Here is a 24,337-nt window from a genome sequence, read left to right on the forward strand (position 1 = left end):
ACAGGCATTGGATCCCCTTTGAATGACACCAGTACTTAAGCCAGTTGTTGAAATTGGTCATCTTGTCTTCATATTGTGGCATCATTCTTGGTGAGGGTAAGATGCTACTCAAGGTCAGGGTCATACCGGCCTGGGCTACATGCTCAGAGAGCTCCTTTATGTCTCTTTTCATGTAGTCCAGGTAGGTACGTCTCAGGTCATTCACACCAGCATGGACAATGACTGAGTCATATTTGTACTTGCCTTGGAGTGACCTGAGTGCTTGTGTTATGTGGCGGATCCTAGCGCCCGACAGGCTGCTCACCGTGACCCTCTCCTTGTTCAGCCTAGTGAGCGGGACGTCAGTGTGCCTGACGATAGAGTCACCTATTACAAGTGTATCAGGTGTGTTGTTTAGTCTTAAGGGCTGTGACTGTTCAGCACACTGGCTTTGTGAGATATGTGTTGCACGTGTTTTGTTTTGGGGTAGCGGCTGCTTGGGTGTCTGCTTTGGAGGTCTCTGCTGCTTCGGCAGATCTTTATTTAGAGCCTCCGAGTATGTTTTTGTGTGATTATGTGTTTGGTTTGCTGTCGTGGTAGGACTATGTGAGACTGGAATTGTAGTGAGTGTGGTTTCCTTCTCCTCCTGACTGGTTATGCCAGTACTGAGTTGAGAGAGCTTAGCCTCCAGTTTGGCTATATGGTTGCATCTCTCACATGTGTTGGAATTTGTTGGGAGGAGGAGAGGGTTGTCTGTGTACATGAGGCAGTTGTAACATTGCCTCAAGATTCCCAAATTCACCAGCTGGACCAGAGAGGAGATTGACAACTGACCTTTGGACATGCTAGAATAATATTGGGAATTCCTTAATAATTGAAAACTAGGGCTAGTGGGGAGTGAGGGTGTAGTGCTTTTAATTTTTAGTGCTGACTTATATAATTGCTTTAGTGAGCAAGTGCCAGGTAACTTAAGTGCAATGTGTTACAGGTAACTTAAATGCAAAAACGACAAACAGTAACTTTCTTTCAAGTGAAACAAGGAAATAAGTACAGTAAGCAATGCAGATATCACTAGTGATCCACAGAAGTGCTGAGAAGCCGAGTATTAGGTGGAATTAGCGTTCCGGGGAAATAACAAGCAAACAAACAACAAGCATATAAACAAAGCTAGATTCAACAGGCCTGGATCTAGTCTATGCTACAGAAAACAAGGTGTACCAATTTCAGTAAGATACAGTTCAAATATTCAGGCACTATAAACCTTTAACCAGAAATTCCCAGCTCAGAAGGGCAGAGTCCATTGTACAGGGGATCTACTTTGGGGTGTTCGCCTTTTGTATTTCGTAATATATTTTATAGACCAGTCCTGATCAGCAATTGAACTTCTATCAATGGTATCTTCATTACCAAGCAGATAAGATCTACCAATCTTCTCTCTCTCCCAGATAAAATATAGTCATTATGTTCTTTAATCATCTTAGAGTCATATCCCCTTCTCAAGAAATCTTCAGTCATGTCTCTCACTTTTTGTGAAAAACCTTCTGCAGTTGTATTCGATCTACTGGCTCTTATAAATTAACTTTTCATAGCACTTTTGTATACCACTCCCTGTTAGAACTACATGTAGTCCCTTGGATTAAATTACTCTTGACTATATGAGTCATACTGAGTTTATCTCATATGCACAAGGTACAGGGTTTGATTCTTAGCTTGGAGAAGGGAAATTTGGCTAGGCTTAAAGTGGCCCACAAGAGTAGATAGCCTAATACTAATCTATGAATTTAGACACACACACACACACACACACACACACACACACACACACACACACACACACACACACACACACATTTTTTGTTAGTGCACAAAACAGACCATGATAGTTATATATTTAATTCTCATGCTAGCCACCAATAAAAGAAGGGTCAGAGCTAAAATTGGCTGCATTTTAATTAAAACATGCATTTTTTATGATACTCTTCAGCTGCTTAAACATCAAAGGAAAAAGTTTCCAAATCCTTACGCCACTCTCTGGCACAGTATAATAATTTGGGCAGCCCAATTTGCTATTCTGCAAATCTGCAATAATCGTGATTATTTCAAGGTACTCTAATGGTGACCTCAATAAGTGTATTAAGAATACAGAGTACAGTGAGGCCTTATTTTTTATTGGTTTTACTCCTTAGATCACCTAGGCAGCAAACGTACATTTCAGAGTATTAAGTAACATGTGCTGAATACTTAGCTCCAGCCTACGACCATACCTCTCAACTGTCGAGATTTTTGCAGAATGTTCATATTTTAACCTCGCAACATTTACTTCTTTCTGGTAATTCATTGAGGGTTGAACTCATTGAATAATGGCATACATTTGTGTTTCAGAATTAATTTCCTTCAGAAATTGCATACTAATACATATCTTGTTATTCTGTCAACTTTCTAACTTTAACTTTATGAGCAGTATTTAAAACCTGTCCCTATTTCTGGGTCTTTGACCCAATTATTTTAGGCTTTGTCCAGATTTCTTGTTCAAGGAGGTTTTGAGGCATGCCCCCCTGACAGTGCTTTCATGACAGACAGACATATGTTCTTTTATCAATCACCAGGAAGAAACTAGTAATATAAATCTGGTGGGTGTAGGCAGCACACTTCTACACTGCTGATGCAGGGAAGACTGCCCCTACAAAAAACACTTACATTTTAATGACCTGGATCATCAGCAGGTTTAGTCTTTGGTCAGTCATAGCAGACGGATTTACTATGTCCTTGTCTTAAAATTAAGAAGAATGTACATTAAATTTATGCCTGGCTTTGCTGCTTTTCAAGCAGTGCATTGCATTGCATTGTTTGCTTTCTTTCTCTAAATGTCATGGCAATCCCTTCAGCAGTCTGTCCAAGCATGCACAAGCATGAAAATGAAGCATTTCCACTACAGAGCCCTTTAGCCGTCTGTCTAAGTATGCAGAAGCACCAGAATGAAACATTTTACCCAACAACCCCTTTGGTAGTCTGTCCAAGTATGCACAAGCACCAGAATGAAACATTTACTGCTAACAACCCCTTCAGCTATATTTCCAAGTATGTACAAGCAGCAGAATGAAGTATTTCCCCCAGTGGCTCCTGCAACGGTCAGTCCAAGAATGTACAAGTAACAAATGGAAGCATTTCCCCCTGACAACCCAACCCATTCAGCAGTCTGTCCAAGCATGCACAAGCATGAAAATGAAGCATATCTTCCATGACCCCTTTAGCAGTCAGTCCAAGTATACACAAGCATGAAAATGAAGCATTTCCCCTACAGAGCCCTTTAGCAGTCTGTCCAAGTATGCAGAAGCACCAAAATGAAACATTTTACCCAACAACCCCTTTGACAGTCTGTCCAAGTATGCACAAGCACCAGAATGAAACATTTACATCTAACAACCCCTTCAGCTATATTTCCAAGTATGTACAAGCAGCAGAATGAAGTATTATCCCCAGTGGCTCCTTCAACGGTCTCTCCAATAATGTACAAGTACAAAATGGAAGCATTTCCCCCTGACAACCCATTCAGCAGTCTGTCCAAGCATGCACAAGCATCAAAATAAAGCATATCCTCCATGACCCCTTTAGCAGTCTGTCCAAGTATACACAAGCATGAAAATGAAGCATTTCCCCTACAGAGCCCTTTAGCAGTCTGTCCAAGTATACATAAGCACCAAAAAGAAGCATTTTTGCCGAAAAGACTCCTTCAGTGGTCTTTCCAAGTATGCACAAGCACCAGAATGAAACATTTCCCCTCCAAAGATCCCTTCAGTACTCTGTCCATGCATGTATGCACAAGCACCGCAATGATCTAGTAAGTAATCATACTTACTTCAGAGACATGTTTTTTTCTGTCTTTGTCTCTTGCCCCACATACCAAATGTCCCACAGTAAGTGAATTTGATTGACAAAACAGTACATTCCTTAGCTCCCTATGGGCACCTGTGATATAGCCCAAGATACTGTCTTTCTGCAAGGTGTCACTGTCTCCTCTACTTATGAAGCCAGTCCCAGGTCTGTTTGGGACCAAGCAGAAGCAAGATGAAGTAAGCGAGGGTGGGAGGTACATAAGAGTATCTCAGACATATGGGTTGCTGTTTCCCCTTAAAGGGAAATAAAAAAAAATATATTTCACTAGAAATATTTTTTTTATCTCACATTGGAAATTGTGCCCTGGCCATGACAGTGCCCAGGGCAATTGCCCCATGATTCACCTTGCACTCGGTGTACTACTGTGATGTCATTCCTGTTAATGGATTCATTGTTTTTATTTTCTCTGCACATTCAGTCCTTCTTTGCAAGCCTTTGCTTCCCTTTTCCTTTAAGCTTCTTCTTCTGAATGCCTGTCTGACTTACAGTTTCAGCATAAGAAATGCGTTTCCTGAATTAGTTATACAGACATCTCAGAGCTCTCAGCTTTCTGAAGCTAGACTGGCTGTTAAGCAGATCATATCCAATGTAATCAAACAACAGGGGTTGCGTTAGTCATACAGCAAGAATACTAGACTTGCAAGGACAGCGAGTAATTCCTAAATAACAATCACTGTGGAAGGAGCAAGGTAGCACCAATTACAGCTTAGCTCTGCCTCTTCACTAAATTTGGCTTCTACCAATGATTGGGTACAGTGACCAGCTCTTCTTGAACAGATTGTGAGCAGTGTGGTTTTCAGCAACATCATTGTACACTACACTTAAGGGAGCATTTCATGTGACTGATATGCTTTTCACTGTCTGTCTTTAGTGCAAATAACTGCATATACATTGATTAATAAGGATCAGCTGTGGCACACCTATTTATAGTTAATATATTTGGTGACAGAAGACAAATAAAATGCATGGCATGGATGCCAGTCCATAATACTTCACTCTGCTTCTTCTAAGCTCTTTCAACTCAAGGTCATACGGTGCACCATAAAAAAGTGAAACAGAGTAATACAGATTGCCTGGCAGGTTGGTAAAGAGAGATAAGACTGTGAGCTGTGAAACAGACTCGTCCGACAGCCTCCATTTACCTTCTACCTGACTGTGAGCAAGTTACTTAACCAGCCAATGCTTCTGGGTCACCACTGAAAAGAGGCATGTACCTAATGAGCTCCCCAGTTTATAAATTAATAAAATAAATAAAAAGAAATAGGACTGCAAAACATTTGTATTTTCATCATTAGCAATAAAACTCAAACCAACTTCAACCTTTCTTTTTTTCTAAATGTTTTTATTAAGTTTTATAACACAATAAAATATAACGTTATAATAAACCAACTTCAACCTTTCTGAAAGTTAATTAGCTAAAATGTTTTTAGGAAGGACTTTAGTATAGACCTATTTTTACCTTAATAGCTAGAAGATAAGTCAGTGTTATTATTTGTCATGTATTACAATTCACTCATACTTTATTAGCAGCCAGCAATAAAGATGCACCCACTTGGAAAATTAGAAAAGTCCAAAATATTGATACTTCACTGATCTGACAGCCATGTGTTTCTCATATATTTGTCAGGCAGGTGGGTGTGGATACCATTAAGTGATAATGATCAGATCAGGCTTCATTGCAGAGAAAGTGATTAGCTGCTTCAAACCATTTGTCTGAGTACACTGTGATCTGGATACAGAAAACCATATCTTCCTACAGGGGATTTTAAACTCCTTGTATATTTTCAAATTAGAAAAGGATGCACTGAACTGTTAAAAGCTTACTATGAAGACCAAAATTTTTCTGTTGTACAAGTTACAAATAAAGCTTTGGGAAAGAAAACTGATGACATTTTCAGCTTATGACGAGACACATTCCGTTACGGACCAAGAAGTCTAATCAGAATTATATTTGCACAAATGCATTGTACTGTGATGATCAGTCTGTTTTTTTTTTTTTTGTATGTAAACTGTTGCAATGTCCCTTTTGTTCTTGTAGAAGTCTAATAGCTAATGATGGGGAGCTACTGAATAAAAATGACTGGCAAACTGAGAGGGCTACACCTGTGCTAAAAGGCAGATCATTAACAGTGTTTTGTTTCAGTATGACTGCTTCTCGTTTTTAGCTCTGGTTGTGTTTAAGCTTGCCCTGATGTTTTTCAGTGTGTATAGTTTTGATCTACTAAGTACTAACTCAGAACCACACCTCAACTCTCCTAACAACAGCATGCACATTAAACTGAGGTGCTGCTGTAAGTCATACTGTATTGTGACTGGGTCACTTTTATTCCTAGCTAAATGGCACAACAAATGTTCCTGTCTGATTCATAGCATATGTAAGTGTGCCTTCATTTTAGTATTAAATGTTGTCATCATTTATAACTTGTACTGCATTATTAGCACAGCTTGGATACAGATCTTTAGTCCAAAACAGGGTGTAGAGCCGTCTTGTGAATCAGAGAACATTGCTGTATAGAAAAAGACAGAATGTGATGTTCATTTCCAAAATTAAGTTGTGCACACCCAATATTTGTGCTTGTATTTTCATTGTCTCATTGTAAGAAATAAGAGATTATAATTTCAGTACTGTATTTTTCCATTTGCTGCTGTTTGACACTGCTGTGCTTCTTTAAACGTAACTTAAATTGCATGCTAAGCCTTATTTTTGATGTAATTGCTACAGTATGTTATGTCACTACAGCATTTGAAAATAAATGTAAACAATGTTTACATAAATTCCTGGAAATATTTTATGCAAACCTGTACTTACTGTAGGGGGTATCTTGATGCTTATACAAATATAGTATGTCATCTTTTGGCCCAGAGCTGAAAGTATAGTTGGGCAAACTGTTACAGTTTGTGATTGGAATGTGCCAGTGGTATGACAGAAGCAGGAGCCCCTGTGAGACTCATCCCCTGCCTTATCTGTTACGTAAAAAATGATAACAATAGTGGTATTTCACTGGTGGCTGAGGTTCCCCACTTATTTTATACCTGTCATGTCTCCACACAGTGCCAAAGAAGAGTCAAGTTCAACTAGGTCTTCTTTTCCCACTGATTCTGCCAAGTCTGTACCCTTGTCATTTTACTGCTTTTTAAAGCCACAAAAGATATTGCAGCTTCATAAATGAATGACAACACTGCATTTGTGGTCATGGCTAAAGTGCAGAAGTGCTCAGTGTGTGGCCATGTAACTGCAGCAAGCAGTCTGAGAACAGCACTGGGTACCAGATGACCTAACTGTGGTTGCAGTGTAGGACCAACATAAATTATCTTACAAAAGCATACATATATTGGTTGTATTTCTGGTCAAGATAGAAAAATACCCTGTTAATATCTTAGTGCAAGAAATCTGGACAAAACTATAAATAATGGATGGGGTGTCAAAGGCCCAAAAATAGGGACAGGTTTTAAATATTCCTCTTGTAAACTTATAAACTTGCTACAGTGACATGATTTGTATTAGTATGCATTTTCTGAAGGATATGAAGTCTGAAACTTAAATGTATGCCATTATTTAGTAATTTAATCCTCAGTGATTTGCCAAAAAAACACAAATACCTCACTAAAAGAATCACAGACCTAAAGCAGATGCCCTATGCTGACCGCCTTAAAAAACTCCAGCTATAGTCTGTCGCATATCGTCTACTCAGAGACGTTCTCTGCTTAACATACAAGGCCATGTTAAACCCAGAGCTATTGGACATGCTACACTTAAAGAAATCCCCATCCCTCAGAGCCACACGCTCCAGCAATCAAAACCTTGTCATCACAACAAACAAAACATGCTGGAAGGATAGATTCCTGACCCAGAGACTCCCCAGACTCTGGAATAGACTGCCCATACATGTCAAGCAGAGCGCCTCCTTGGCCCTCTTCAAAAGGAACCTTGACGATTGGATGGGAGAAAGGAAATTCACCCCGGGGATCATGTCAGTCGCCCTGCTAGACAGGGGTCCAGGGAAGTAAATAGTGTGGGAAGAAATAGCCACGGAATTGTTATGGCTAGGCTTGTATAGGCCCTAGGGCCGATAGCCTAGTACCAACCTATTTACCTATGTACCTATGAAATCTTAGGACAAACAGGCCAAAACTATGATGCAAAAATCTGGACATTCTGCAAAAATCTGGACAGCTCAGATGTATGCATTGAAAATGGAAATCAAAAATCTAAACCAAGTGTAACTGAAATGCTGAATAATCTGTGAGAATGATAAATGTAGAATAATGTTCAGGAGGGAGAAGGAAATTTAAAGGAAGGCAGAAAGAGAATAATTTATGCAATGCTGGAGTGAAAGAAATTGTTAAAAGGTATGTATAAGGAATGAAAATAAGTAAGTAGATGCTATTATGGTTTGTTCTATTTTCTACTTCTGTATATGTACCCATGTCACTTTAAAACATGTCATGTAAGATGATTAAAAAAAACATAGTTCTGTAGTTACACATTAGCAATGCTACTAAACTCATTCACTCCAATGGAGTTCTCGATGTTTGTACTCAATTCCCAATGACTGTATTCTGAGCTTTTAACCAAGCTATGGCCTCACATTTCAAACACATATTCATATATTTGGAGCTACATGAGTTACTAATGAAATGTAAATTGCAAACTGTTCACCAGAAGTGAAACTTTGCAATGGTAGTGTTCAACAGAGTCTTGGTCTTAAATTGGATTTTGTAAGTTATAACAAACACACTAAATATAAATTGTGTATTATGTTGTAAATAACTTACAATATCTTGGTAACTACACTAGCTACTGTCAGCAGCATTTGTTCATCTAGATGTGATCTTTCATATGAGTCTGAGAAGGTATGTCTGCATTATTTGGTTATTGAATTGTTTAGAAAAATACGAAAATTATTTTAATATTAATAAATAGTTTATTAACAAGAATTAATTTCTCTTGTGACACTAGACAGATGTCAAATATCAGTGCATTGGTGCTGCCTGTCATGCAAGCTTTAAAAAGAAATCTTTCAATAGATTGTATGTAGCATTATTTTGAAATTGTTAATGCAAATATGAACAGGCTGTATTAAATGCCTAGAGGCATCAATAGAATGTAACTGCAGAAACATGTGCAGGTGTCACTAGGCTGTAATGTTAAAAACTTATTTCAACTTCCTTTTTTATAGGCAGATGTTATGACAATAATTAAATCAAAAAATGTGTAAAGGCAAAAGATTAGAGAACTTATGAATATTTTAGAGGATGCCTTAATAAGAACTTGCTGATAAGCTTGCAAGATCTTCAGTGTCATTTTTGTCAATGTGCATTCAATGTACAAGCATACACACACACACACAACATGCACATGCACACACACACCATTTGTACATAGGATTGGGGTGTTACTTCATCACTGATAATCATCTAGAGCAAATGTTCACACTACTGGGAAGCTAGCCCTGCCACAGTTGTTCTTCCATACCATATACACACACACACACACACACACACACACACACACACACACACACACACACACACACACACACACACACACACCTATGGTCTGTTTAGAGTGACCAGTCTATCCACTGCATGTCCTTGGAATGTGGGAGGAAACCGGAGTACCTGAAGAAAACCCACAAAAACACAGGGAGGACATGCAGGCACCACATAGAAGGCATCCCAGCAGAAAATCAAATCCAAAGAAAATCTTGCTGTGAGGTGGCAATGGTACCTGCTACACTCCTAACTATTCCATTAAAACAGTCATTTTTAAAACAAGGGAATGATCGGAATAACTGAAAACTGCAGACATATTTCATTGCTAAAATTATAAACTTAAAATTCTGACTGAGATTTTAAATATTATGTGTATCTTGTCTGTATGATTCTAGTGATGTTAGCATTTCAAGGCACCAAACAATTCTAACAAAACTAGAGAAGGTCACAGCAGATCTTGGGAACTGGATTATGCCAGTAGAATAGTGAGTTAATTAAATTCTTAGAAAATCAGGAAAATTATGGGCTTCCACAAAATAGTGTAGTTTTACTCCTTGTTATTAACATTGGATTTTCACGTAATGATATTTTATTTGTGCAATATCAGTGGTACACTTAATTAAACAATTACTGGACAGATGGTGTACAGAGGGTCTTTGATCAGAGTTTTTATTAAAATGGGAATGATCTCTGTGTTTTCACTGATTCCTGTATTCAACAAAAGCATCCATTTATATTATTAAGACTACAAACTGCTGGTAAAGGCATTTTTCCTTTCCCCCAAGATTGCATGATCCCTGAGTTAGAAGGTAAATTGATGTGAGTGATCTTGCAAAGACATTGCTTTTTTGTTATACTCCATGATGAGCATTTCCAACTATATATTTTTGTTAGTTGCAGTTCTGATCAAAGTGGATTTGATGATTTACCATAGATATGGCTGTATAGGCCTTTGCTGATGTTTCAGTCATATGTGCACACATGTATGCATGTGTTTTGTGTTGTGTGTGTATATGTGTTTGTGGGAGAGACAGACTGCACACTTTCTTTTGATACTCATAGGATCAGAAGGCTGTGGGTTCTATTCCTGTGCCGATTGCTTGGATTCGTGTTGCATTACTGACCTCTGCAGTATATAATTAAGAGGACGCTGCTCTCAGAAGTTTCTTTTCTATGCATGAGACATTAAAACAATAGCAAATCTGCTTGACTTCCCTTAGCATGTATTAAAAAAGTAACAGAAATTTCAGATTCCCCAGTGTACTAGTCACATTTCTGTCTTCTACATAAATATCACCTCAGATCTCTAATGAAATTAGTCTGCACACTTACTGGGACTATCCTAGTAAACAAAATGCAGACATAAAAGCAACACAGACTATAACTTTTTCTAGTTGACAATATGTAGGAGGCTGCCCAGCAATAAAAGGGTCATCTAGTACTTAGAATTGACCTGTTGGTTCACCCTTTCTAAACATGTTTATTTTATGAAGACATCAACTTTATAATGCCTTGTTTATACTACAGTAGAAGCCATTAAGGAATATATTCTGTTTTTCGAGACTGTGACTTCAAAAACACCTTATCAGGGAGAACAAGAGATAAATGATTTTTGCCTAACGTGCATTGTATGTTGCAGCACAGTTTTATGAGGGTCTTAACTGAGTGGTCATGATTATTGCCTGCAGAATGTCACATGTCTTCCTTCTGTATGTGATATTCTATACCCTGATCATTTAACTGGCCATCAGCTTTCTTTCTGATGAAAAGTGACCTGCTTAATAACGCAGAAGGCAGAGCACAGTGTTTCAAAACAGGCAGGCTTTAAAGAAACATAGAAGTACTTAATTCTGACTGTGGAGAATGACTGATTACCTGCCTAATTTGCTCTTTTCCCTGCATAGGTTCATAGGTAGGTACTAGGCTATCTGCCCGAGGGCATTTATAAGCCTAGCCAGAGTGTGTCGGCTTTCACCGCCCCATTGATTAATTAACTGATACTCTGTCAAGCAGAGCCAATGAAGTGATTCCAGGGGTGTATTTTCTGTTACCTTCCACTTGTCAAGATTTCTCTTGAAGAGTGCTAGTGAGGGGCTCTCCCTGATGTAATTTGGAATTTTGTTCCAAAGCATGGGGAGTCTCTGTGACAGGAATCTATCCCTCCAGCATGTTCTATTTATTGTTGTGGCAAGGTTTATCTCACTACAGCATGTGGCTCGCAGTGACTTGGATTTCTTTAGGTGGAGCATGTCCATCAATTCTGAGTTGGACATGGCTTTGTAAGTCAGGCAGAGATCACCTCTGAGTAAGCGATATGCCACTGAGTACAGACAGAGTTTTTTCAGTCGGGCTGCATAGGACATATGTTTGAGACCAGTAATCCTCTTGGTGAGGTACTTTTGTGGTCTTTCCAGCTGTTGGAAGTGTCTTGTGAGGTACATCCCAAATGTGGCATTGTACTCTATGATGGGTCTAATGAGTGATGAGTAGAGGGGCACTATAACCTCTTTATTTCTAGATGCAAACCCTTTAGTAATTAGATGGGCCACATAGAAGGATTTCCTAACTACTTTGGCAATATGATTGTCAAAGGAGAGATTACTATCTACCTGGGTCCCCAGATCTCTTATTACCTTTTCTGTATTAAGGGGGCTGCCACCTATGTGGTAATTCGTGGGTGTTTTTGTTTTTCCCAAATGGGATGACTATGCATTTTTTGGCATTTAGCTTGAGGCCATGTCTTTGACACCAGGTGTCCATCTCAGTAAGGCCCTTTTGGAGGATGTCTGTGTCAGCCGGAGAGTCAATTATGGCTCTCAGTTTGCAGTCATCAGTGAACTTGGTTAGCCATAGTCCTCCTGTTTTTGCCTGTACTTCTGAGAAGTATATGCCAAACAGTAGGGGTCCCAGGACTGAGCCTTGCGGGACACCACTTGTGACTGGTTTAGAGTTGGACATGGAGCCCGCTATTCTTACTGTGTGAGTTCTGTCTGTAAGCCAGTTGGCAACCCATCTCATGATGTAGGGGTTTATGTTCAGGCTGGTGAGTTTTTCTGTAATACCCGAGTAGGGAATGGTGTTGAAAGCCTTGGAGAGGTCAAGGTAGGCCGTGTGAACCACCTTTCCCTCATCTATGGCCTTGGTGACTGTCTTGAAGAAGTCAACCAGGTTTAGTAGGCATGATCTGCCCTTAACAAAGCCAAACTGGGTTGGTTCAAGTGTTTAGAGGATCCCAATGTCTTTGTTAATGAGTTCCATGATGATGCACTCCATAGCCTGACAGACCAGGCTAGACAATCTTATGGGGTGATAGTTACCAGGGTCAGTTGTGGCCCCTCCTTTGTGGAGAGGAATTACCGTTGCTATGCGCCATTCTATGAGCATGTAGCCTGTGGAGAGGCTGAGGTTGAACAGCGTGTTTAGGTGGGTGGTTAGTTCATTCTGTAGTTCATGCAAGACGTAGCCTGGGACACCATCTGGTCCCATTGACACTGTGTTTTTGGCTTTTGAAAGGGCTGTTTTCATCTGTGTGTCTGTGATTTTTGGGACACTACACTTTTTCGGTATTGTTGTGGGCCCTTTTGGAGGTGAGAGGGGGGTGAAATTTGCACTGAATCTATCTGCCAGGATGTTGGCAATATCAGTAGGTTCAGTATATTTTGTGCTATTTTTGCACTAGTTCAGTGCATATCTCTGAGTTGCCACTTAGATTCTTGACATAGCTAAATAAGGCTTTGTGGTTATCTTTTGAATCCTTGGCTATTTTTCTTTCGAAGTTGGCCTTGGATGATTTCATGAGGGACCTCAGTTTCTTACTTATAGTGATCAGGGATGTCTTTCCTTCTTGGGATTTGCTTTTTTTCTGAACTAATTTCCTCCTTCTATTGTATAGCCTATTTATTGCAGGGGTCCACCAAACTGGTTTCCTTCTCTTAGAGGAGTGAGTCTTGGTTTTGCTAGGGATGGCACGATCCATGCATCCTTGTAGGTGCTCATAGAGTGCATTTGTAAAGGTTTCTGCATCTTGGGCAGCATTATCCTTTAGCGTGGGGACTGTGAAACTCACCACCTCTGTCTTAAGTAAAGTGAAGTTTGCTTTAGAAAGGTTTTTTACTGTGGTTTCCTTAGTTGGGGGTGGTGGTGGGGTGTGGACATCCAGAGTGATTAGTTTATTGTCTGATGTAACCAGTGACGGGTTGACCTCCGGTGTGGAACACCTGTCGCCCATGTTGGTGATGACCAGGACCAATATGTTTTCACCTCTGGTAGGGGAGTTTACCAGCTGATCCAGGGCATTTGAGTTGATGAATTCCAGGAAGCGCTGGGCCTGGGAATTTATACTCGAGTAGTTTTCCCAGTGAATGGTAGGGTAATTGAAATCGCCCAATATCAGGGTGTTTGGTAGGACCTTCATGTTTTCCAGTGTCTCCAGAAAGGTGGAGTGGTGATCCTGGGTCATGGAAGGTGATCTGTAGCAGGCCACAATTTGCACTGCAGATTTGCCCAATGTTAATTGCACATGGATGATCTCAGAGGTATTATGCTGCGCCACTAACCTTGAGGTGTAGGTATCCTTGATGAATATGGATACACCCCCTCCTTTTGTGTATCGGTCCATGTTCTGTGACCAAAATATGTGGTATGAGTTGTAGCCCGGTAGTGCTGGGGTGCTCTCTAGAACCTTGAACCAGGTTTCAGTTACTGTACAAATGTCGATGTTCTCCATACTGAGGAGTGCTTTGAGCATGTGCATTTTGAGATTTAAACTCCTGGCACTGAGTAGCATAACCCTCAGTTTTTTGTTAATTGTGCTGTTTATGGAGGTGGGTTTGACTTTTGAGCCTTGCCTAAAAAAGGCACTATGGGGGCAGCAAGAGCCTTGGCCAGTATTCGAAAGCCTAGGGATGACAGGTGCAAGCCGTCTCTTGCGAAGCAATGCGGCTTGTTGAGCATGTCGTCCCAGGCTGACAGACACTGGCTCCCCTTTGAATGACACCAGAAGTTTAGCCAATTGTTGAAATTGATCATTTTTTTCTTTATACTGAGGTATCATTCTTGGTGAGGGGAGGATGTTACTCAGGGTCAGGGTCATACCAGCCTGGGCTACATGATCAAAGAGCTCTTCCATGTCTCTTTTCATGTAGTCCAGGGAGGTACATCTCAGGTCATTCACACCAACATGAACAATGACAGAGTCATATTTATACTTATTCTGGAGTGACCTGAGTGCTTGTGTTATGTGGTGGATTCTGGCTCCCGACAGGCAGTAACCTTCTGCTTGTCCAACCTAGTGAGTGGGACGTCAGTGTGCCTGACTATAGAGTCACCTATTACTAGTGTGTTAGGTATGTTATTTAGCCTTAAGGGCTGTGATTGTGCAACACACTGATTTTGTGCATTATGTGTTGTCTGGTTTGTGATGGGAAGTGCAGTTTGTTTGGGTGTCTGCTTTGGAGGTCTCTGATGCTTTTGCAGGTTTTTATTTAGAGCCTCCGAGTATGATTTTGTGTATTTATGTGTATTTTTTGCCAGTGCTGTTTTAGTAGGTCTGTGTGTGGCTGGAGTTGTGGTGCAAGTGTTAGCCTTCTCCTCTTGACTGTCTGTTCCAGTCTTAGGTGGAGACAGCTTAGCTTCCAGTTTGGCTGTATAATTGCATCTCTCGCATATGTTAGTGTTTTGTGGTAGGAGGAGAGGTTTGTCTGTGTACATGAGGCAGTTGTAACATTGCCTCAGGATAACCAGATTTACCAGCTGGACTGGAGAGTGCACCTGAAGTTGCCCTTTGGTCATGCCTGAATAGTAGGGTGAGCTGTTTAGTCGCTTGATTGGTGAGGGGTGAATAAGGAGCCTTTCCCTGCTGGGCAATCAGTGTAGTGCTTGCTATTAGGTCTGAGCAAGTGCTGGGCTGTAAGATGCTTTTTGAGTGCTTAGGTTGAGAGTTAGACTAGTTTCAAGGGAAAAACTGAAGAGGACACTTAGTGGAGCAAGGAATAATTTAACCGTAGCTAACCGGCACTGCCCGCATACTGGATAAGTTCTACATCTTACTTATCTAAAGTCACTCTTATCATCACGTACAAGAAATACAGTATTTATGTTTCATTCCTTTATTCTGCTTGATCCCCACATTCTCTATAGGAACGACGTTTTCATCTTACCTTTCCTATGAAGAATAGTTATCCTTATTCATTTATTATATGTTCATTTGTTAGTTAATTATTTAGTTAGTTAACTGGGCAAGTGTATTGGTGCAATATTTTTTTTTCAGTCACTTCCCAGGCCAAGTGTCAAAGGCAAAACAATATGTACATTTCATTTTTATACAGACAGTATGTGATAATGTGTTGAAAGACAAATCCTAAAACAAGAGCCAGGAGGCTAAGATGATAATATATTTCTTCAAGTACAGATGAGTATGAACAGTTAGGAGTATATGGAAAAATGGTACATTTTGTCCAAAATATAATACAGCCGTATACATAAAGATAAAAGTAAAATTTGTGATAACAGGGCAATGAACAGATTTTTAGAGCCATACAGAGTGAAAATGACAGATTTTATCTAAGTAATTTGCCTTGCAGAGAGTCAGGGATAATTAGTATCCTTTGACTCGTGCATTGGTATATTATCAATGATATGCACATCTTTATTTACAAAGTATAAGATTGTTTTCAGTTTCATTAAAAAGGGTTGTGAACTAATAGAATCAAAATGAACTGTAGTAGAAAGGCTCAAATGCCAAGAAATAAATATGAATAAGCCACTATTCAGCTACAAAGAATAAATGATTGGGTTTAGATTTCAGTATCACTGGACATTTGTACAGAATAAAGTATGTTCCCTTATTCATCTCCAGCTAACTGCATTTTTTTGCAGAAACTGAATATGTATTTTTCTCTAGCAGATACTACAAAATGACAAAGATGCACACTACTTCCAGATGTCCAAGAAAGCAACAATGCCTGAAAGGTTAGGCACTGCACATAACAGTGATTGTTTGGGAAAGGTCCTCCCCACCTACAGAAGGTCAATTATTTCCCCAAATTCCCACCATGGAGGCCATTACTGCTCTTAGAAATTATAATGCGTTTTGCTTCCTTTTACTTTCTTACATCATTTTTAAAATTTTTATAGGATATTTATCTATGTTTTGGAATTTTTTAGAAAAAAAATAGTCATATCTTTATTCATTCTACATGTTCTTGTTAAATATGGAAGTTAGTAGTTATTGCAGATATTTGTTGTAAAACTTAAAACTGAAAACTTCAGCTGATTCATATTCCTATAAAATGTTAGCATGTCTTGACCATGGCATTCTTGTATTAATTGTGATAAACTGTTAGCATAAATTCCCATATTGTGTATAAGTTTTTTTTTTTAATTGGCAAGGCTTACAATGGTCCACAAGGGCAGCTTACCTGCTACTTATCTACTTATCTATGAACCTCCAAACCTACTAAATATAATCATTTACAGAATTCTTTGCTACCTGCTCCACTGCAGTTAATCTTGCTTTCTTTTCACAGTAAATAATAACTCATTTTGTTGCAGCACATATATAAAATATACTCTCTAGGCACTGTCTGCCCCTCATTTCTTAAAAAGGGCAGTCATCACTATAAACATTGTAATGTTACTGAATAATTGTAAACAAGTTTCATAGGTTCATAGGTTCATACTAGGCTATCTGCCCTGAGGCAATTATAAGCCTAGCCCGATTCTGTATGGCTTACGCCACCCCTTGATTTGAGTATACTGTGCCCTTTAAGCTTTAGTTTACTGTGCCTCTGTCTAATAGTGACACGGGAGTAATCCCTGGGACAAACCTACAATCCCCCATCCACCTATCGAGATTCTTCTTGAAGAGATTCAGTGAGGTGCTCTGCCTCACATGAACTGGAATTCTATTCCAGAGCGAAGGGAGCCTCTGGGTTATGAACCTGTCCCTCCAGCAAGTTCTATTTATTTCTGTGCTGAGGTTCAAGTTCCTCGAGTGTGTGGCTCTAAGGGATTTAGATTTACTGAGGTGGAGCATGTCCATTAATTCTCGATTTGACATAGCTTTGTATGTCAGGCATAGATCACCTCGAAGTAGGCGGTATGCAACTGAGTAGAGCTGGAGTTTTTTAACCGAGCAGCATATGGCATCTGTTTGAGACCCTTGGTCCTCTTGGTGAGATACTTTTGGGGTCTTTCTAATTGCTGCAGGTGTCGGGTAAGATACATCCCAAAAGGGGCATTGTATTCTATGATGGGCCTGATGAGGGATGAATAAAGGGGCACGATTACCTCTCTTGATCTAGATGTGAAACCCTTTGTGATGAGGTGGGCTATGTAGAAGGTCTTTCTAACCACTTTGGCAATGTGGTTTTCAAAGGAGAAATTGCTATCAACTTGGGTCCCCAGGTCCCTAATAACTTTCTCTGTACTTAATGGGTTTCCGCCTATGTGGTAATTTGTGGGCACATTGTTTTTGCCAAAGGGTATGACTATACATTTTTTGGCATTTAGCTTTAGACCATGGCGCTGGCACCAGTTATCTGTCTCTATGAGACCTTTTTGAAGGATGTTTGTGTCAGCTGGAGAGTTGATTATGGCGCCCAGTTTGCAGTCATCTGCGAACTTGGTGAGCCATAGTCCTCCCACGTTTGCCTGTACCTCGGAAAAGTATATACTGAACAAGAGTGGTCCCAGGACAGAACCCTGTGGGATGCCACTTGTGACTGGTTTCGAGTCTGACGGCTCCAGCAACTCTCACTCTGTGGGTTCTGTCTTTGAGCCAGTTTGTGACCCATCTTGTGACATAGGGGTTTATATTTAAGCTGGATAGCTTATCTATGATGCCCGAGTGGGGTATTGTGTCAAATGCCTTTGCAAGGTCCAGATAAGCTGTGTGGACTACCTTCCCTTCATCTATGGCTTTGGTGACTGTTTCGAAGAAGTCAACCAGGTTCAAAAGGCAGGATCTGCCCTTGACAAAGCCGAACTGGGTAGGATCTAGTGTCTGTAGGTCCCCAATGTCTTTGTTTATGAGCTCCATGATGATCCTCTCCATAGCCTTGCAGACTAAGCTAGTCAGGCTTATGGGGCGATAGTTTCCAGGGTCTATAGAGGCTCCACCTTTGTGGAGTGGGACCACTGTTGCTGTACGCCATTCTGTGGGCACATATCCTGTAGTGAGGCTGAGATTGTATAGATGTTTTATTTGAGGGATTAGTTCCTCTTGAAGCTCATGTAGGACGCAACCTGGGATGCCATCTGGTCCCATGGAAGCAGTGTTTTTTGCTTTGGAGAGGGCAGCCTTCACCTGAGCATCAGAGATGTTTGGGAGGCAGCCCTCTGCTGGGATAGATACTTGCTCTTTGGGGAAGTTTGCACTGAACCTGTCTGCCAGGATATTGGCGATGTCTGTGGGTTCAGTGTATTTTTTGTCATTTAGAATCAACTCAGAACAAGTCTGGGAGTTGCATCCCAGGTTTCTAAAATAACTGAAAAAAGCCTTATGATTGTCTTTGGTGTCCTGTGCAATTTTTCTCTCGAAGCTGGCCTTGGAGGATTTTATGAGGGATTGTAGTTTTTTGCTAGTACTGATCAGAGATGCCTTCCCTATTAGGGATTTTGCTCTATCATGTAGTAGCTTCCTCCTTCTGTTGTACAGTTTATTTATGGCAGGGGTCCACCAGACTGGATGCCTGCCTTTGGATGATTGGGTCTTGGTTTTGTTTGGGATAGCATGATCCATGCATTCCTGGAGATGTCCGTAGAATGTGTTTATATAGGATTCTGCAGTTTGGGCCATAGTTTCCACTGGCCCTGGGGCCTTGAAGGATTCCACTTCAGTTTTGAGAAGTGAGAAGTTCGCTTTTGAGAAGTTTTTCACTATGGTTTTCTGGGCTGAGGGTGGGGTCGGGATGTGGACATCCAGTGAGATTAATTTATGGTCTGATCTTACCAATGAGGGATATACTTCTGGTGTGGAGCATAGAGTCCCCATGTTGGTAATGATCAGGTCTAGTATGTTGTCCCCTCTTGTGGGAGTGGTGACTAGTTGTTCCATAGCATTTGAGTTTATAATTTCCAGGAACCTTTGGGCTAAGGTGCTGGGGCTTGAGTAGTGCTCCCAGTCAATGTTCGGGTAGTTGAAGTCACCCAATATAATGGTGTTCGGAGAGATCTTCATGTTCTCCAATGTTTTCAGGAAAGCCGAGTGGGATTCTTGACTTTGAGAGGGTGGTCTGTAGGATGCTATAAACTGAAAAGCAGTCTTGCCCACTGTTAGTTGCACATGGATGGTCTCCGATACTTCGTGCAATGCCACTAACCTGGAGGTGTGGATATCCTTGATAAATATGGAAACTCCCCCTCCTTTTGTGGTTCGGTCCGGGTTTTGGGGCCGAAAAGCATGATATGAGGTATAGCCTGGTAGTGCTGGGGTGCTCTCTGGAGCCTTGAACCAGGTTTCTGTCACTGCACAGATATCGATGTTCTCCATACTGAGGAGAGCTTCGAGTGCATGCATCTTGAGGTTAAGACTTCTGGTGTTTAGCAGCATTACCCTTAGTTTCTTGTTCCTTGTGCTGTCTATGGGGGTGGTTTGACTTTTGAGCCTTGCCTAAAAAAGGCACCATGGGGGTGGCAAGAGCCTTTGCCAATATCCGAAAGCCCAGTGGTGACAGGTGCAAGCCGTCCCTAGTGAAGCAACATGGCTTGTCGAGCATGTCATCCCAGGCTGACAGACACTGGATCCCCTTTGAATGACACCAAAATTTTAGCCAATTGTTAAAATCGATCATTTTGTCTTTGTGCTGTGGCATCATTCTAGGTGAGGGTAAGATGCTGCTTAAGGTCAGGGTCATACCAGCCTGGGCTACATGATCAGAGAGCTCCTCTATGTCTCTTTTCATATAGTCCAGGGAGGTACATCTCAGGTCATTCACACCAGCATGTACAATGACTGAGTCATATTTGTATTTGCTTTGGAGTGACCTGAGTGCTTGCGTTATGTGGCGGATCCTAGCACCCGACAGGCAGCTCACTGTGACCTTCTCTTTATTCAGTCTGGTGAGTGGGACGTCAGTGTGTCTGACAATAGAGTCACCTATTACAAGAGTATCAGGTGTGTTATTCAGCCTTAAGGGCTGTGGCTGCTTGGCACACTGACTTTGTGGACTATGTGTTGTGCGTGTTTTGTTTTGAGGTAGCGTTTGCTTGGATGTCTGCTTTGGAGGTCTCTGTTGCTTAGGTAGATTTTATTTAGAGCCTCCAAGTATGTTTTTGTGTATTTATGTGTTTGGTTCTCTGATGTGGTGGGACTATGTGATACTGGAATTGTGTTGTGTGAGGTTACCTTCTCCTCCTGAGTGGTTACACCAGTTTTGAGATGAGAGAGCTCAGCCTCCATTTTGGCTAAATAGTTGCATCTCTCACATATATTTGAACCTGTTTGGAGGAGGAGAGGGTTGTCCGTGTACATGAGACAGTTGTAACATTGCCTCAAAATTCCCAGATTCACCAGCTGGACTGGAGAGGAAACCATTGACTGACCTTTGGACATGCTAGAGTAATATAGGGAAACTGAATTTAAGACGGACCAATAGGGGACAGGGTAATCGTAGAGAGTATAAGAGTAAGTAGTGCTTATGGTTTAATAGTGCTCACTTGTAGGATTACTTAATTGGACCAGTGAAGGACCTTAGAATGAGAATATGGTGTTTAAATTGAGAGATAGAGCAGTTCTAAGGGAAAAAGTGAAGAGCAGACTTTGTGGAGCCAGGAATAGTTTAAACCCAATTAGGCGGCGCTGCCCGCTGTTGTGCTATGCACAAAAACGCTCAAAACTGCGCAAAAGAGGGTTTTAAGAGAGGAAGATGAAGGAGTTTTGGAAGTGACCCAAAATGGCCAATAAAACTACAGTTTCAAGTCAGTAACCACTCCCACAATGGCAGACAGGCTGCTCAATGTTTTTCACTGCCACTGATCAACAGAGAGACTTCCCTTTAGCCCAAGCAAAAAATGGCCTCACAGAAACTTACAAACAGTTCAGGAACAGCAAGCCTGTAACTGAACTTTTTTAAATCTCAAAAAAGTGGGAAAAAAGCAAGATTTTTTTTTGTTTTTTTCAGAGATAGCAGAGGTTCACAAGTATTAACAAGTTCTAACAGTGCAGTAAATGACCCCACACAAGAGTGCTAGGCCAAAGACAGATAAAATGCAAGTTTTGAGAAAAAAACGATTTTAAAAATAAGTGCAAACAGGAAATTCAGTAAACAGCTTTAGGTTGTGCTCTAAATACAGTTACTAATGCAGAAATCAAGTTTAAATTGTGAAGTATGGTACGGTATGGTAATTGTGCATGCACAAATGCTCCAGACTGAATAATGGGAGTACAACGACTTGGTCAGTGGTAAGAAAGGCTGCAAGCATAAGCCATCTTTTAAAGTCAATTGCTTTCTTCTCATAAAACTAGTTTGCTGTGACAGTTCTAAAAGTGTGATTGAGGGATTCTCAGTCAACTGATACAAGTATGCATAATGGGATTTTGATGCCTTTGTGACTTTTTTTGTAGCCTCAAACATACTTTTTAATATGCTATAAAATTGGTTTATATTATGAAAAAGAATGAAAAAAGTAGTGCAGGATACTGATCAGGAAACCATCCTTCACCTTTTGTGATCAGGAGTGATTTTGTCAGTTCAGTCCCATTTTGACCACAATTTTTTTTTAATTAAATCACCGATTTAGCAGTAAAAGTAATATTAAAGTAAATGATTTAATTTTATTAACCGAAATATCAGGAAGAGTACTTCAGACAAGGTTTGTATGTTGCTGTGTGATGCTCTTTCATAAAAGTCTGTGCTGCCAATACTATTTTTAAATGGCTGCAAGTATTTTTATTGGTTTGTTCAGTAGTTTGCTTTTTGTTACATCATGTTCTACATTCATTTTATTCACTGCCATGGCTCTGAAGCATAAAGGAATAAAGCCCTGACTACAATGCAAATAACACAAGTGTAAGAAGCATTTCAATCAGGGGAAGAGCCTCTCTGATTGGCTTTGCTGACTCAGCTGCTCTACAAGAAAGGAGAGATTGTTCTTACTGGGCAATGCTCCCATGCTGTTGCACAGTTGGTAGCTCTAAAAGCAGGTTTAAAAGCATACATACAACTGGAGGAAGGCATAGGATGTCCTTTGTTGACAGATATTCATGTCAGCTACCTTTGAGCTAGGAGGTACTGACAAAATTAGAAATGACGTGACCCCAGCCATTTAAGTATGTGAGGCCTTTGCAGACTTAACCCTGGAGATAAGTCAGAAGATATGGACACAGAATGGGTTAAGCCTGAGAGAGGATCCTTGGTGATAGTGCCCCTCTCCTGCAAATCCATTGGACTACTAGTCCAGATGGCTCAGTAAAGGGGTAGAGCCTTGAAGAGGAGGAATGCTTCTTGGACAGCTGTATGTCTACCCAGATGACTGCCCCTTTGGACAGTTCTTACACCCATGTGGGGGATGCACAATATCACAGGATCAAATTGACCCGAGTCCAAATGGAGAGGCCTGATGATCAACAGGCACGAAGGCAAAGAGGACGTATGAAAAAAAAGTATACTACTTGTTATTCTTGAGGGGACAAAAGGTTCCGGTAAACAGCTTAACATGTAAGAGTTTATATTTATTTGGGATCATAAATTGTCTTAGCTGGTTAGAAAGACCCTACTCATATCTACAACTCTGGTGATAGATTAAGTACTGGCACGCTGAAACAGTCTCACCAAATTTCTAGGGAATTTCTTAGTAAACAGACTAGCATTTGTGTGAGACATAAATCAGAAGGGGACTTTAGATGGAAGGCAATGGAAAAAAGCTATTTGGTTATAAGTTAGGTTTCTGGTGGGTTTTGGTTACTTAACTTGTGTCACTGCCTCTATACCTGAGTAACAACTCCTATTAAATGCCTATTGTAATGGCCAAGTGCTCTCAAATATGCCTTAAATGCTACTGTTCACACTAATTGGAGGAGAAGTATCTTTTATAACTTTATTTCCTTCCAATAAAAAGGAGCTAAAAAGCACATTTAGTGATAAGATGAGCCAGGTCATTGTTCATACTGGGCAATCTAGTAATTCTTTCTGAAATCACAGAATTTAAGCTGTAATTAAGAAATGTATATTGTGCTTTTTACAGCTTTTCTTGGTAAACGACATCTGATTCCTTCACAACAGTGAAATCAGTTACCTGATTATCTGATTAAACAGTTGCTTACACAAATGCAAAGGGGGGGGGGGGGTAAATTTGATTTCTTAGTAGAATAAAGTAATGTTATATTATGTTACCAGTGCTCTGGAGACAGATCTATATAACTACTTTGTTTCACACAACACTTTTTCAATGAAAATGTCTGAAGCATTTGTTTATGGATAGGCTAAAATTGGCAAAATATGTAAGAACTGGCAAAATATGTAAGAATGAGCAATCTGTGAGTCGCTAAATAGTAGACATTATGAACTTAATTGGTATAGATTTCTTGTCATCCAGTAATTCACCTCCTTGTAGACCATCTGCAATGGTATTAAACTCCCCAAATATAGAAAAATGGAACTTGCCCCTACAGCATTATCTTCCCAATTTCTCTGTTGTTTGCCTAATTTGTCTTCTTGAAGTCTGCACCATAACATTTAAACTGTCCCATTAATCAGAAGCCTGCCTTACATCTCCTGCAGTGGTGTTCTCTGGGACTCAGACTTTCCAGAATGTCAGTTAATCGGGGTATGTGGGCAAGTTTTTGTACCCATTTGTAAAGTTATTCACTACTGGTCAAATCATGAATTCATACATGAGGTCATGCATGAGTTTATAGGGACAAGACATTGCTTTTGCACTGACATATAATGGCCTAGAAGCTAATTATGATATAGAGAATGTCCACTACATATCATGTAAGGGGCCAAGTTTCTACAAAAATAAGTTT

Source organism: Protopterus annectens, chromosome 1.part1 (assembly GCF_019279795.1).
Source record: "Protopterus annectens isolate FY-2018-M chromosome 1.part1, PAN1.0, whole genome shotgun sequence".
NCBI classification, from domain to species: Eukaryota; Metazoa; Chordata; order Ceratodontiformes; family Protopteridae; genus Protopterus; species Protopterus annectens.